General features: G+C 37.0%; 1 protein-coding gene across 2 annotated transcripts in view; it reads right to left on the reverse strand.

Annotated features, from left to right (window-relative positions):
* The window catches only part of SOX5 (SRY-box transcription factor 5), a 624,352-nt gene that overhangs the window by 465,234 nt on the left and 144,152 nt on the right, over nt 1–14,966 (reverse strand). For both annotated transcript variants that reach the window (XM_033057697.2, XM_033057698.2), the window contains exon 2: nt 6,256–6,342. The gene's annotated coding sequence lies outside the window, so the exon portion shown is untranslated. The remainder of the gene's footprint in view (nt 1–6,255; nt 6,343–14,966) is intronic.

The raw sequence follows: 14,966 nt of genomic DNA on the forward strand, positions 1-14,966 counted from the left end.
GGCAGTGTGCACCCTGCATCAGAAATAAGAATTTGGCCACAGATCTAATGAGAAAACACTTATTCACTTTTCTCTATTGTGGCTGCAGTCAACCACTGTAAAAATTAGAGCGACTTTTTCAAAATAGGGCTCAGTTCAGCTGCATGCTAAGTACCATCACTGATTATATTCCTTCTGCATTTTTTAAAGATGGATTTCAGTGTTCCACAAAACTGGTTCTGTCTTGTATAACAGTAAGATTAGACAGCCAAATCTTATTGTTATCTTATTACTGAGAAACTCTGCTTAATCACCTTTAATTGCACACAAGGCCAAATTTCTCTAAAGGTCAAAATGAATACAGCACACACATATTATTACAGATTTCTGAATGGCCAGTGATAATAATTCCTCAAGTAAATAAAACAGTTCTATTTTCCTATGCTAACACCAGATGCTTATTTCACCTTCTTACACGAGTTTGCTCTTGGGACAGATGTAAACCAATCCCAATTTCTGGCAAGGAAAGCACCTTAGGATAAAGCTGGCTGAACTCACTGACGATTTCAGGTTTTCAGAGTGATCTGCTGAGACATTTCTGTGATTCAGCCAGAAGCTCTGGCATTAACTCTGGTCAATTCAAGGAGGTGAGAAACAATAGGTGGTTAACAGCCATTTCAGTGTGAATTCACGTGCTTTCTGTAGTGAACTTCTGTCACCAGTTCACGTGCTTTCTGTAGTGAACTTCTGTCACCAGTGCATTTTGATGAACGATTGGGAAGTTACACCAATTAAAAAGTACAACTCAGCAAGCAGCTCTTTATCAAACGGATTCAGCTGCAAATCCTTATGCATTCCTCTAATGCATAATGCCTGACCCCTGTACATTGGATATTCCCAAATCATCCCGAGCCCATGTTTTCTCCTCCCCCTCTTTACAGGCCACACTAGCTGAAAAAGCAATTAACTAGAGCACAGAACATCCAACATGCACACAACCCTAAAAACACACAAATATCATTACAGATAATAAATTCTGTTCCACAGTCTCTTCAATGATGAGTGTTCAAATGATGATTAACCAACAAGCCAAGTGTTCAGCTGCAATCTCAGCCCATTTTGAACAGCTTTTGCTCAGAGCACACTAAAGCAGAAGATTAAAAAGCCAAATGGATTAAAAACCCTTTAAAATGACCGTCTTCCAGGTCATTATGGCAGTAAGTCACATCAATATATTCACATATATATTGCATATATAAAAAAAGAAAAAAAAAAAAAACTCAGACAATCCTTCTTTGGAGGATTACTTCAACACTTTTGACTTCAGAGAAGCAAGCAGCTTTAACCTAAATCAGAACTCACCTCTTCACCAATCAGAAAGAAGCTTTTTCAGAAACTTATACTTCCTAATAGTTATATGGGCCTTAATCCTCTTGGAAACAGTTTTAGGTCATTATTCCAGGAGTTATTAGGTTGGAAAACAGCTTCTAGGCAAATGATGCTATTCACAAACCTTTTACACCAGAAATAATGGTTGGATTATTTCTGCCTCAAAAATAGTCTTGAGGTCTGATTTCTGATTTTCTTTATATCTGATGCTCCTGAGGACAAAAAACAACAATAACAACAACCAAACTAACAAAATAAAAAAAGGAAATACTGCTACTTGCACATTCCAATAAGAATGGAAATTTTAAATGTGTAGAAGCAATTTTATAAGGATTATAGTGGCAGCCACGAGAGTAAGTTTTAATTTTATGTAGAAGTAAAAAATAAAGGTTCATCTTCTGGCTTCCAGTCCTTGCGTAATGTTTCCAAGGACACCCAAAAGATACGGTGTTTCCCCAAAATGCCAGCATCAAAGGGCTTTCACAGATCTTTATTTTTTCCTCATGTCTTCTAAAGTATTATTCTTTATTTATTATTATCCTTTGGTGTCTCCCAGCATGATAGATAGATAGATAGATAGATAGATAGATAGATAGATAGATAGATAGATAGATAGATAGATAATAAAGTATACAGAATTCTGCTTCTTGCACAGCACTTGAGGGAAGAGTGAGCAGACAGACATCGGTTGGTCTGGGAGTGCCACTGTTCCCAGGACTTTAGAGAGCACTTGCCATTTCCACCCAAACTTACACTTTGCTTTCAGCTGCCAGTGCTCTGCAGAGCAGGCTGACCAGACTCACCAGGCAGCTAAGCTCACAGAACTCGCAGCAGTTTTTTTTTCAAATACTTCTGTATTTGAAAACACAGAATTATCAATTCCATTTCATATTTTTTTCTACCCTTGAGCACAGTAAGCAGATGGGAAATGAGGAATTTAGTACCTCTCACCCCAGATAGTTTCCTTCACGTCTTTAAAAAAAGTAAATTATCATTATGTATCATATAAATTTTCAGTAAGAAGAGAATTCAGCCCCAAAGCTGTTTTATTTCCAAAAGACTCTCCTGAGCAGTTGTCTACTTCTCCATTTTATAATGAAAGTCTAATGTACCTAGACCAAAAACACACCAAAAAAACCAGCACCCCCCAAACACACAGTGCCAAGTCCAAACCATATCAATTAATCTGTGCTAACTGCAAACTTGGCTTTTTTTTTTCAGCAGTTTTTGCCTGAATAAGAACTTCCGGATTTACCCCATCACTTCTGCATATAGCATATATGCATATATACATATACATATATATATATACACACATATACATATGAAGTACCCATAATCTTTCTTTTCTCAAAGAAAATAATTGAATTATTAACTTAAACCCCTACCTGTTTTAAACTAGTTATTAGTAAATTTCTGCAGATTAATTTTACCCCAAAAATTAATTTCTATTATTTACAGACAAACGGGGTCATAATGGAAAATAAAACTTCAGCAGCACAAAAAGAGCAGCAGCATCTCTGACTAAATTTCTCACTGAAGAAGTGACATCGCTTAGCCAAAGGATTCTGTGAAATCACTTTCTGAAGTGTATTAAAAATGCATTAATTTGCCTATATAACAACTTCATCATCATTGCTCAGGAAAAATCCCTAAACCTACAGGAAAGGCCTTCTGAGGTAAACAAAAGCTAGAGAGACATAAGTTAATTTAAAAAAAAAAAAAGGAAAAAAAAAGAATAAGAATTGTTGCATTTTTTCTCCTTAGTTACACTAAGAATAAAAAGCCAAAACTAATGTAATAATGTATCCCAGAAATTAAAATCTTCTAATTTATGTAGAAAGGATTATTACTTAGACAATCTGACCCTGGGCAAAACTTCCTCAGTTGAGAAGATTTACAATCTAATTATGCAGGAAGTTCTGCTGAGACAGTTTGGGTGCAATGGTCTTCTATTACATTAGCTTAGCTAAAATTGCTGCTTCTCCACTTCCTTGGTCTTCCAAGTACTCACATGAAAACAGAAAATCCTTCCTTCATGTCCTTTATTTCCCTTTAGTCTTTCTCAGCATTACTGTGTGCACAGGCACTTGTTCTCAACTGTAAAGAGCAGTGAGGGGCTGAGGTTGTTAAAAGCCAACTACAAATTGTCTTTCAGACTTTTGCTTTGGCCCCTGTTTAGTGAAGTGGCTTTAAAAAGGTCCATCAAAGTGCTTTTCATAATTTTTACAATGATAGTTGCTGGGTTGTTTCTCCTCTCCCCTATTGCAAATGCCCCTGAAAAAAAGCCTGGAGCTGAAGCCTGTTCCTGTATACTTGCTGCTTCCTCCTGCATGCACAAAACTAGTTTGTCTTTGTAGGGTGGCTCAGAGATGTTTTGCTGCTGTCTCAGACACCTGAATATTTTAAGCAAACTACATCTTTAGATTTAAAAAAAAAATAAAATTCCTCAACACATACAAAAATAGCAGGAGCTTTGTAAGTCTGCAGAGGAAATGACAGGAAATTTGGGTCTAACATAATTCACAGTGTCTTTTCTCCTGTAGCTATATTACAGTCTATTGATGCACTGTAACACAGCTACTTTGAATTATGTTATATACAACTGAATATACAGACATGTCCTATATTAACATGGATGGAGAAATCAGTGCCTTTTTTTCTTTGTAGTAAGTGTTTTGATTTCAAAAGGTCTATGGATCTTATCACAGCCTTAGGTCTTGTAATTACCATGTGTAGTAATGCACATTTTTATCTACAGGTGGCAGACCCTTTAAAATCAGCTTCAAATTCATTAGACAATTTTGTTGATATCAGTGCCCACATTTAAAAAGTAAAAATCCGTAGCATAAAGTTCTAATTAATGCTGTTCGATTTAGAGGACATATTTGTCAACAAAGTGGCTCAATTCTCAAAGGCTAATGACCCATCTCAGAATTAAGGCCTTAAAAATATTTCTAAAAAATTAGTTGCTCAGTACATAGCAAGCTTTTATTGTTTAAAAATAATTCAGCAACCCAGAAAAATATTTTTTTTTTCCCCTGTAAAATAGAACTTTCACTTTCTTGATTATTAAGCACTGCCTTCTTTTAAGCAGCGTTATTAAGCACTATCTTCTTTGATAAGCTTATTCAGAAGAGGAAAAGATTAGAATGCCACAACTGACTTCTGGCATTTAGAAAGATATCAGTGAATTGTACAACTTCCCCATATCTGAATCAATCATGTTAAAATACCATGACTTAGACTCTCATCTCAGATGCATGTCTAAGGCCTGACCACGAAGCAGAAAAGCATCGATTTACACCATAATATTATCAATCATTCACATAATCCTGCATATAAGTTTAATTAGCATTTCTTTTTTTTTATGAAAAAAGCAGTAGAATAGCCCTCTGCATGTGGACAAAATCATACAGAAATCAAGAAGGCTGACTACGGGTTTTATCTTAGTCAGGCTTTATCTTATCTCAGTCTAAAATCTCAGTTGCACAGATCTGACTCTTGACAGCCTTCCACTCCTTCTCCTCATTTCCAGCCAGGAAAACTGGATGTGTTACCTGTCACCATGGCTGCATTTCTAACCCTGATGTTTTAGCAATTGCCACTCATGATACAAGACATACAAGAGCAACCCGGTCAAAGACAGGTAACACCCAACCCCCATGACAAACACTCAACAATGTCAACCTCAACTCCAGTTCCTGAAGACCACAATAACAAGGATAAAAACAAGGCTACTAAAAGGGAGTGCTTGACTTTGAAACCTTAATTCAACAAACAGTTACTCTTTATGAAAATCAGATTAAGCCCAAAAACTACAACAGGATTGTTGCCTCTTCAGCCCCTAAAATCAAGAGCCAAACAGGATGAGGTGTTAAAATGTGGTTACCATTTTTAATGAAGGGTCCCTTCAGGTGTACAACATGCCAAAATATATGCTGAGAATGCATCAAAAATGCAATTCTGACACAGGAAAAGTACACTTTTATAAGTTTAGCAAATAAGCATAATTGACAAGAATTTACAATTAAAAATACAGGCAATGAAGTAATTCCTCCTCGTGGTACAGCCCCTTCTGAAGCCCCTCTCCCTGCTAGTTATGTCTTATTACATGAGAAAGTGTCTTGGGAAGGTGTCTTGTTCTTGATTCCCATAAGAAGCAGGATTAGAACAGGCTGTCATCAATTTGTCTAATAGGAAAAGTACTGAAGTTAGGAAACTGTATAATAACGGTCAACACAGCTACAAATATATATGAAGAATATATAAAAGCAAAAAAATAATTTTGGCATCAGGATCAAGAAGACACAATAACTGGTGGGATTATCTGCATCTGAGTCTCCTGCCAGGCCAACAGCATTTAACCAGATTCTTCCCCATCCAGTCTCCCTAATGATGAGAAACATCATATTTGTAAAAATTTAGTACTTGGGATATAGATATTTTACAACAACACTACTAAAATACTGCACATATAGGCACAAAAGCAATTTTAAAAGTGCCCCAAAACCTAAACAAAACCCAAACCAAACAACAATCCAAACCCAAAAATATTTCATAGTTATCTCATTGAATGTTTTCAATAGATAGAAATATAACTGCAAAGCAGTTTGAATGAGCAACAATAAGTACAGACAAATTAAAAATATTATACTGAGAATACACACACTGGAGAATGCTTATTTGCTTGCTGACATGCCCACTCTTCCCCCTCCTCCCCAGTCCAAGAGTGGGTGAGAAAAACTGAGTACACTAATATCTTTTGTGGTAACCTAGTAACCTTCTCCTTTTTCTCCACAAGCTCTTCCTTCATACCACACTTTTCCCTACTGCCAGCCCTCCAGAGTAATTGCAGTATGGCTTTATATGGCTTTGTTTTCCTACCCAATGCAGAGGAGTTGGGGCTATTTTCAATCTTTGACAGCTTGTAAACAGGATCAAACAGGAACCCGGTCATCAGCAAGAGGAAGGCTAGAAAAATAAAAGCAAATGCATATCAACAATTTTATTTTAAAAAGAAAATACATCCAAAACATGAAACAAAAGCCTGGGTTCTGCTAGACATCCCCCTCCCCATTCCTTTTTATTTAGTTCATGAACTCTTTTTTATAGAACAGAGGCTGGTGTAAATTAATGTGTGACCCAACATATATCACGTGGAAAAGCTGCCATAGAAATATGTAATAGCAAAAAAAAAAAAAGTACACATTAGAACTAAAGAAGCACCTCTTATCATGATAAGTCAATACAAAGATTGAACTAGGAGAAAGATATGACTACATATTCCTGTTTCTCTAGAGTGTTTAAACAGCTCTGCTACACTCAGTGTGTTTGTATCCCCAGCCTAACACGCTTGCACAGATAGCAGTGCAAGTGCAGCGCTGAGAGCAAGAACTCCTCTGCATTTGCTTCTACTTTCAGCTGTCACTATGTGAGTAGGTGGGTTACTCACACATTTACTCCAGGACTTAGACACTGTCCTGAGGTTCTTGAGTTGCACCTGATCTTCCTGCATGGGTGGCAGAGTGGCATCTCCCCCAGGAACAACACAGCTCAGAGCCTCAGGGATTCATCAGTGTGGCTTCCCAAACCCCACCTGGACCTCCAGAGCTCAGGAGCATGAGGCAACTCCGATCTCTCTGGGCACTTACTGTAGCTGTGGCTGCTGCTGTGTTACCCCAAGCCTCCATCAAAGAGAGAAGAAAAGTATCCTGGCACAAGGTGTGCAAATGTTGGATGCATAACATAGGAATAAGCATAAGCCAGTCTGATCCCATACTTGTGACATGATACCCTGTGCTCACACAGGCCAAAGTCCATCTCAGATGTGCAGTGGTTAACCTTCTAGTCAGTTTTGGCATCCCTAGGTTTTATTACAGTGTATTATCATCAATCTAGTCTAACCAAAACAAATAATTTGTAGTATGAAATAGACGTATAAATACGAATAGGAATTTCTTTTCTTTTTCAATTACAAAAGTCACACACACAACCAAATTCTGAAATCAACATCCTTAATATATAAAACCAGAAACTTTTTCCTACTGGTTTAACTTGACAGGATTATTTTACCAGTCCTACAGCTCAGCTTTCCAGGAAAAGCAGCAGCATATAAGACATCACCAAGAGCAGGCTGGTGCATGAAGACAAACCTCAATTTCCTGTATTATTTTTGAGAAATTAGGTGAACAAACAGAAATGTGTCCTCTATATATTTTGTATAGAAATTTCATCAGTCATTAACTTCTGTTCTTAGAAAGAAAACTATCTCTATGGGCTTCTCAAATCTGTGCTGAAGAAAGAGGGGAGGAAAGTCATTCTTCAATGAAGATAAGCTGTCAGGATTTTCTTGTACAAAGATAGGTCAAGTTTTGTGTGACCTATTAGACTACCTGTTTACCAGCATCACAAAGAACTGAAATACACCAATTCCTTAGCTCTTATTATTTGACAATCAAAGTAATTAATTAACTAAATAATATCATATAAATCTAGTCCTTTATCTTCCTTCCCTAACCCAAACAATATTAATGGAGCAGACATGAGCTGAGAAAAGAACAAGCTCCACTCAACTCACTCTTAATTAGGATGAAATCCCAGGACAGAAAGGGCAGGTCACAGGACAATCAGAACTAGCAACATTTCTTTGCAGAATATTTCCCATCATGTTTTTGCCTTTCCCAGCAACCTGGAACCGAGTGCTGACCTATTCATATCAGCAGAATACGAGGAAAAAGTGATACTCATGTTGCTCATTCTCTCTTGTTTGCTGCTGCCAACCTTGAACAATGATACTTGCTCATCCTTGTTTTGTCTCATCTCTGACCTATCCCCTCCCTTAACAAACTCTTTACAAAACTTATGATTTCCCATGACCACTAGGTTTTTGAAGAGACTTTTCTTTCTAATTTCTCAATGTACTTAGCAGTTATCTTCCACAACCTGGGCAGGCACAGGTACAAAAAAAAACCCCCAAACAACAGTAACATTAACAACCACCACCACCTGAATTTGAATCTCAGTTTCATTAGGGTTAGTTTACAACTGTGACCCCCAGTTTATTCCCATACAGACTTCAGCATTTTCTTATCGGTAATTTTATCTACATACAACTTCCTAGCTGGTGTTAAGCAGCTTCAAAAGGGTTGTTTTATGACTGCTAGAAAAGACAAAGCAAAACTCAAGCTAACAACTGCCTATGAGCTTTGATGGGAATAAGATTTTTTTTCCAGGAGCAGATCTGGAAATATCTGTATGGAAGAAGACCCTTTGAAACAAAATCAGATTTACTTGGACTAGCAAACCTTAGTTAATTAGTTGAAGTAAAAATAAAAATCTGCTTTTAAAGATTAAAAAAACCCCACCTAATTCAACTGTTTATCAACAATGCAATGAAGTAATCACCAAACATTAACAGAGTCTTCTGAAATTATGTTTTTTTGCTACACTCTTGAATGGAGAGACAGAACCAGTAAAAAAAGGGCCTGTTTCCATGTGAAGTAACCTAGATCCTACTCTTCAATTAATTTTACTTTCATATTTACTGCAGCTTCCATAGGATGGACCTAAGAAAAATTCTGCTTTCAAACTATTTCTTTTACTTTCTCTCTATTTCCATAACTAGTCCTACAATACTTTTGTTTCTACAGCAATGGTTGGGAGTCATTATTTGGGAGAACTGAGTGTACCATTCCAGAAGCAGGCAACAGTTCTATATACAGAATTATACTAAACCTTTCCAAAAAAATCCTAATAAGAGAAAATTTTAGGTAAAAAAATCTTGAACTGTAGAACACACCCTTACAAAGACTTACATTAGAAAAAGTAATATATTATATGGTATATAATATCTCCTAGAGTAAGTTTTATGTATTGTATTATATTTGACTAAAGTATTTTTATTTAAATGTTGTCCAGATTTTAAAAGTGGTGAAATAACAGCAACAGCCTTGAGAACACCAAAGTCCTGCCTCTGACCACAACCTCCCCACCATCATCTCCACATAGCCCTTCCTCAAAAAGATCCCACTATCTGCAAGTTCCACTGTCCTGTTCAAGCTCTGCCTCTTTACAGAGGTCACCAGGAAGGTGACAAATAGTAACAAACATTGTGGTGACTTTTCTGTGATGATGACATTTGCTTGGGATATATTTTTAGGAAGCAAAATTACTCTAGCAATTATCTGCTGGATATTTCTCAGGGATTAAAAAAAAAAATATTAAAAATCAAACTCTTAGCCCACCACACATTTTGCACAGAAAATGCAACCTTTTACAGGGATTGTGACTCACAGCTCTCCACATTTCACCTGGTGGTTAAAAATCCATTCAGTTATGCATCATAGAGAATGAGAGAAACAGGGAAACATGAGGTTTTCTGCATACACTTTTATTTTCATAAGAACTCCTTGAAGCTTACAGCTGTTAGGTTTTTAACTCTTCAAATCGGTCTACTGAAGGTTGAGCTGCATCAGTCATGCTATAAAGAAAACTGTGTTGAGGCATCTTCTGAAGGTGAGATCTTCAGTATCTAGCAAATTCTTCCTCACTCTTAAAAAACGGAATGCATAAAAGAAAAAAGCTTAAATGTTTTTGAAAGCCTGTTGTCTTCAGAAAAGACCCCAGCTCCCAATTTAAAACTCTGAGGTCTCATTTCACAAGCCAAAACTCCAATTGACATTATGGCCCTTCAGAACACTGTTTTTGACATGCGTTAGGAAGAATCACAGGCTGGCTCTGAATGTTTTTCCTACTCCAAAACAGTCAAAGCTAGTCTAAACAGAGTGGGCTTGGGGGTTGTTTTACGGTTGGGGTTTTTTGCTGCTATTTTGTTGTTTTTCAAATAATTTTTCTGCTAGAAAAACACCAGGTGTCTTGTGCCAGACTACCTCCTCAGTATCTACCTGTTCATATGGCTGGGCTGTAAGAGAAAAGTCAGGAGGGGTAGTAGGTATTATTGCTTTATTTGGGTTTTTTAATATATTCCCCCCCACCCCCCAGGTATTTTTTCTTTGTTTGTCTGTTTGTTTGGGTTTTTGTTGTTGTTGTTGTTGTGTGGGGTTTTTTTGTTTTTTGTTTTTTTAAAATCTATTTGCCAACCAGAGTAATTTATCCCCTATTAGATAATGTATAATAGACTATACCGAAAGGGTCACTGGCCTTCCATTTAATGATATTACCGGCACCAATCTACATTTTCCCGACAGTGTCCCTCAACACAGAATAAATGGCTGATCTCTTCACAATAACAGCTGATTTCTCTTTATTAAGCTAAAAAGGTCACCATTTTCTACGGCTGGGCCGCCCTGCACTATTGATAATTTTATGCATAAACAAATGGCAAATTTGTGCCACATAAATATGCATTAGCAATTACTTTTTCCTTGGGCAACGCTCGCCGCATGCAAATGTGTCCCTCACAGGACCTGGTGCCTTTTGTTTTAGCTCTTGAACAGCTAAACAATAGAGCACAATAAACAGTTTAAAAATTGCCAATCAATAAGAAATGCAAATGCAAAGGTAAATGGCAGGAAACTTTTGCCCAAACAAATAAAACTAAATTTATAAAAAGCCAAACAAAAATCATGCAAAGAAATACATGAATAAATGGAAAGGACTCTCTCTTTTCTCTCTACTCTATATATACAACTCTTTTTTTTTTTTTTTATAGAGACATGGCTAAGGTACTCTTTGCACTGCAACAGAGGAACCCAAATGAAAGCACCTAAAATGTACACATTTGGTTGGGTATGTTTTAAGCTGAACCCACACTGGCAGGCAAAAGAGGCAAAAGAAGGATGTCTGTGAAAATTCATAGTGGATCCATGGCTTAGATTTTTCTGGCTGAAAATTTTCATCAAAGATTTTTAAAGGAATCCTACATTTGAAGGAATCCCTGAAAAAAGCTTCAACATCTTCTGTAAATAGTGACATGGGATTTTATTACTAGGGAAGTGCTGAAAATACCAAGCTATCTGTAACTATATACAGACATCTGTAGTAGCTGCCTAATAAATGTGGTCACTTGAGAAAGTTGAACTACATATAATTTCCTTTACCCCAGGAACAGAAAGTTTGATTTTCCCTTGTCTTATCCTTGGACTACTCAATTCCGACAGCAAGTTAAAGCTGTGTATAAGACACAGGATAAGGGGGAAATATCAGACCCAGACACTATGACCATAGAAAACCAAAACTGACAATTTTGGGAGAACTGATCACTCTTTTGAATTTGCCCCTTCAACAGAGGGGCTTTAGTGCTGCAGAGGATGTGACACATACAGTGATTATTATTGTTCATAGGTAGGCTGCTACACGTGTGCAGGAACAACACATTGTGCACAAACATGTGCTAAGACAACCTCGATGACCCAGCCAGGAAACCTGCTTTTTCACACAACTTCTGAGTGGAAATGAAAAGGCATGAGGGAGAGCCAGCAGTGTAAGCTGCACTTTAAACTACAAATATTTATTAAGAAGCCAAAATTAAAACATTTAGGCTTACCTTCTCGTCTTAAAAAAAATCCCCAAAAAACCAAACAACAAAAAAATAAAACTAAAACCAAGCCAAAGAAACCAACCAACCAAACAAACAAAACCAGAAAACAACCAAAGCACCCCAACAAATCAAACCTAAAATATAATTTCGTTTAACAGAAATTGAAGAGACTAATCATGTGCTTCAAGTTTTTCCCATATAGGGCACGTCATGCAGCATGTAACCCACATAAACAAATTTGTATGATGGTACTGTCCAGGGTTTTATTTTTAGCAAATGGGAATGTTCCTGTCAATGTAAACCTTCAGCAGCAATCCTACATTTTTCCCACCCAATCAGTTGTCACGGAATGACAATTTCACAGAATTCATTTCCATGAATTATACTGAAAATCAACAAGCTGATAAATACAATTTTTTTGCCAGTTAATTCAGTTCATTTCTTGCCTTTCACTTTGCCTGATTTTGGCTTGGATGATTTTGTAACACTACTTTACAGTAGGAATTTTGATCCTGATAGAACCTGATAGAAGTGTTAAATAATGGCAGTGGAAGTGGTAATTTTTTTAAACTATTTTTTTTTCTAAGAGCACTCTTACACATGGTCCAGGATAGGAGAAGATGCATCAAGCACAGGACAAGATATGCCCTCCCAAAGAGAAAGTCCTCATTTTAGGCTTTTAGCCAAGAGCACTCCCACACCAGTAACACATTTCAGCCACAAATCCACAACTTGTAATTTCTCTAAATGGTGATAAGATGATCAATTCAACATAGTACATATGTGAGATATATAGAAATGCCCTCTTGCCCCCTTGCCAACAATTTTTCTTGACTCTACTTTTCCCCTTATCATGCACCAACGAAAAAATAAGATACTATAAAAGTATATAATAGTACCTTCTGCTTTGGGTAATCAAGATTCACCCAACAACTGCACAGCCATTAAAGAGAGCATCCTCAGTTAAGACACTCTGCCTTCTCCAGCTCGCCTTAGAGCTGCTCCTCAAAGATGCCAATACTGTCAAGCTGCATCCACCTGCTAGCAGACTCACTGAAAATCCCAAAGACTTCAGAAATAACATCTTGCAGAAATTTGCATGACATTTTGTTAAGCTGAATGTGACTGAAGGACCCATGGTTACACACAAAGTTCTCCTAAGATCATCAACAGAGTGAAAAAAGGCATTAGCAGGTATGCTAAAGCAAGATCAAATAAATCATTTAAATGCCACTGCAAAGGTAGTTCTCACAAATGTCTCTGTGGCCAGTCTGCTGCCATTAACATAGTTAGAAAGTCTGTAATAGGAAGAAAATTATTACTACATAAAATATTCCTACGAAGAGAGACTGCTGCAGAATCGAAATGAAAAGATGTAGCTCAATCTGTTAATGCCCATCCCACATGTGTGAATGTGATGAACAGTGGAGAATGAAATGACTGTTAAATCTCTGTTAACAAGGGTATTTTAAATAGTATACATGGGCCTTCTGTATTGGTACCATGTCTTAACGAAATTTGATAGGGTTATACATGTTAATCCCCAAAACTAGCACTAGCACTATCAAAACAAGACCTCTAAAGAACATACCAAGAGATGGCCATTTTCTACAACTGTGGGTGGAGTTGTTTTTGTAAGAAGGATGCAGCTCAAAAGAGTGAGAGAGGAATAGGGAAGAAACTATTTTTGTCAAATTCATGCTCTCTAGCTCTCTCTCCTAACAATTTCAGCTTCTATTCTTGTTTCCTAGCCACCATTTTCAACAATAGCTATTGTCACTGGTGGTTAAAAGAAGTTTTTCTTTTAAAAAAGGCAAAAATGAGCACTCACAACTACAATCTTCATAGAAACATGCTTTTAATATCAGAGACTGCACTTTTTTTATTTGCTTTTTTAACAGCTTTCCTGGAAATCTTTTAAGTTAAAGCTTTCTGACAAGAGCAAGTTTCTTTAAGAACTTTAATATTGCGCATTGATAGTGTCTAAAATACTTATTGTGTATAAATTTATATGGTTATACACTTGGAAAGAAGATAACTAGATGACAATACAGATGCTGACACATCTGCATGATAGGCTTTTAGAATTTAGCCATATACCAATTCTTTCCTTGATGCCATGTTATTAGATCATCACACATGTGCACACACACACACTCATACACACACCTGAGGATACTCAAAAGCAATTAATTTCAAGCATTACAGTTTATCCTACTTTCTTCCCCCTTCTAGACTAAGTATTAGCACTTCAAGAAGTGTCCTACTAATACAGCTACACCCCTCCTCTTTAATTGTTCATTCTTTTCCCTTCAATTTATTGCTTTCAGTTGTTTTGAATTGGGAAACATCAAAAACTGTCAGCAAGAACTTAGCATGAATTAGTATCAGAAAAGTAGTGGGTTTTTTAATTAGAGAAAATGTGATGTTTTTGTTATCCAAATCTCCTCCTTCCTCTTCTCTCTCCACCCCAAGAATAATCAAAATGAGCTTCTGCAATCAATCTGTCATCTGAAAAGCAAGATGGATTTATTCTCTTTCCTTCATATTCACTACCAGTAATAGCTCCATGATTAAGACTCAGCTGACAGTTCTCATGCCACTGAAATTGAAAAAAATCCAGCTCACTCCTCCAGTAGCTGAATTGGTCCTGTAGGAAGGGGAGGGGGGAAGGAGTATGGGGAGATAAACACATCTGATTTCAAGACATCCACAGCAAGGCAGCACTCCTGCTCAAAGCTACCAAAGCACCCATCCCAGGCAACTACAGCCTCTCAGAAGATAACATATTTAAGCATTCCACTCAAAATAGTAAGAAAAAATTCTGAAGGTTTCCATATGAACCCAGCAGAATTGACCAAATGTATCCATCTGTTCGCTTTCATATAAGCAATATGTATGCTGCCAGGATTGGACCTCTTCTAGGGCAGGGCCCTGGGACTTCAATTACATCTGCCACTTCCCCACTTTACAGCAGCAAAGCAGGAATTTTTATTTTTTTTTTTAGAGCCTCAAAATAGCATCCTGAGGAAACATACAAGAAAATTACTATTTCTACATTTCCTCCCTTTCTACCTGATGACTTTGCCTCAGTACC

This window comes from Catharus ustulatus, chromosome 4, assembly GCF_009819885.2.
Source record: "Catharus ustulatus isolate bCatUst1 chromosome 4, bCatUst1.pri.v2, whole genome shotgun sequence".
NCBI classification, from domain to species: domain Eukaryota; kingdom Metazoa; phylum Chordata; class Aves; order Passeriformes; family Turdidae; genus Catharus; species Catharus ustulatus.